The sequence below is a fragment of the Chlorocebus sabaeus genome, chromosome 17 (genome assembly GCF_047675955.1).
Source record: "Chlorocebus sabaeus isolate Y175 chromosome 17, mChlSab1.0.hap1, whole genome shotgun sequence".
NCBI lineage: Eukaryota > Metazoa > Chordata > Mammalia > Primates > Cercopithecidae > Chlorocebus > Chlorocebus sabaeus.
Window position 1 is genome coordinate 2,937,450 of NC_132920.1, and position 2,266 is coordinate 2,939,715.

At 44.0% G+C, this 2,266-nt stretch overlaps 1 pseudogene; it reads left to right on the forward strand.

Annotated features, from left to right (window-relative positions):
- Positions 1–403: 403 nt before the first annotated feature.
- On the forward strand, positions 404–1,968 carry LOC119626709 (putative elongation factor 1-alpha-like 3; annotated as a pseudogene).
- The last annotated feature ends 298 nt before the right edge of the window (positions 1,969–2,266 follow it).

Below are 2,266 nucleotides of genomic sequence, written 5' to 3' on the forward strand. Positions count from 1 at the left end.
CAGGAAGAGAGAAGTGAGGAAATCGCAGAAGAAAAGTTGGAAGCTAGCAGAGGTGGTTCATGATGTTTAAGGGAGGAAACCATCTCTGTAACATAAAAGTGCAACGTGAAGCAGGAAGTGCTGATGTAGAAGCTGCACCAAGTTATCCAGAAGATCTAGTTAAGGTCATTGATGAAGGTGGCTACACTACACAGATTGTCCATGCAGATAAAACAGCCTTCTATTGGAAGAAGATGCCACCTAGGACTTCCATAGCTAGAGAGGAAAAGTCAATGCCTGGCTTCAAAGCTTCAAAGCATAGGCTGACTCTGTTGTTAGGAGCTAATGCAAGTTGGTGACTTTGAGACCAATGCTCATTTACCATACTGAAAATCTTAGGGCTTTAAGAATTATGCTAGCTTTTTCACAACGGGTTTACCGCCAGAACACAGGTGTCGTGAAAACTACCCCTAAAAGCCAAAATGGGAAAGGAAAAGACTCATATCAACATTGTCGTCATTGGACATGTAGATTTGGGCAAGTCCACCGCTACTGGCCATCTGATCTACAAATGCAGTGGCATTGACAAAAGAACCATTGAAAAATTTGAGAAGGAGGTTGCTGAGATGGGAAAGGGCTCCTTCAAGTATGCCTGGGTCTTGGATAAACTGAAAGCTGAGCGGGAACGTGGTATCACTATTGATATCTCCTTGTGGAAATTTGAGACCAGCAAGTATTATGGGACTATCATTGATGACCCAGGACACAGAGACTTCATCAAAAACATCATTACAGGGACATCTCAGGCTGACCATGCTGTCCTGATTGTTGCTGCTGGTGTTAGTGAATTTGAAGCTGGTATCTCCAAGAATGGGCAGACTCGAGAGCATGCTCTTCTGGCTTACACCCTGGGTGTGAAACAACTAATTGTTGGTGTTAACAAAATGGATTCCCCTGAGCCACACTACAGCCAGAAGAGATATGAGGAAATTGTTAAGGAAGTCAGCACTTACATTAAGAAAATTGGCTAAAACCCCAACACAGTAGCATTTGTGACAGTTTGTGGTTGGAATGGTGACAACATGCTGGAGCCAAGTGCTAACATGCCTTGGTTCAAGGGACGGAAGGTCACCCGTAAGGATGGCAATGCCAGTGGAACCACGCTGCCTGAGGCTCTGGACTGCGTCCTACCACCAACTCGTCCAACTGACAAGCCCTTGCACCTGCCTCTCCAGGATGTCCACAAAATTGGTGGTATTGGTACTGTTCCTGTTGGCCGAGTGGAGACTGGTGTTCTCAAATCCGGTATGGTGGTCACCTTTGCTCCAGTCAACGTTACAACTGAAGTAAAATCTGTCAAAATGCACCATGAAGCTTTGAATGAAGCTCTTCCTGGGGACAATGTGGGCTTCAATGTCAAGAATGTGTCTGTCAAGGATGATCGTCGTGGCAACGTTGCTGGTGACAGCAAAAACGACCCACCAATGGAAGCAATTGGCTTCACTGCTCAGGTGATTATCCTGAACTATCCAGGCCAAATAAGTGCTGGCTATGCCCCTGTATTGGGTTGCCACATGGCTCACATTGCATGCAAGTTTGCTGAGCTGAAGGAAAAGATTGATCGCCGTTCTGGTAAAAAACTGGAAGATGGCCCTAAATTCTTGAAGTCTGGTGATGCTGCCATTGTTGATATGGTTCCTGGCAAGCCCATGTGTGTTGAGAGCTTCTCAGACTATCCACCTTTGGGTCGCTTTGCTGTTCATGATATGAGGCAGACAGTTGCGGTGGGTGTCATCAAAGCAGTGGACAAGAAGGCTGCTGGAGCTGGCAAGGTCACCAAGTCTGTCCAGAAAGCTCAGAAGGTTAAATGAATATTATCCCTAATACCTGCCACCCCACTCTTAATCAGTGGTGGAAGAACGGTCTCAGAACTGTTTGTTTCAATTGGCCATTTAAGTTTAGTAGTAAAAGACTGGTTAATGATAACAATGCGTCGTAAAACCTTCAGAAGGAAAGGAGAATGTTTTGTGGACCACTTTGGTTTTCTTTTTTGTGTGTGGCAGTTTTAAGTTATTAGTTTTTAAAATCAGTACTTTTTAATGAAAACAACTTGACCAAAAATTTGTCACAGAATTTTGAGACCCATTTAAAAAGTTTAATGAAGAAAAGAAAAAAAAAGAATTATGCTAAACCTACTTTGCCTGTGCTCTCTCAGTGGAACCACCAAGCCTGGGTGACAGCATGTCTCTTTACAGCATAGTTTACTAAGTATTTTAAGCCTACCGTT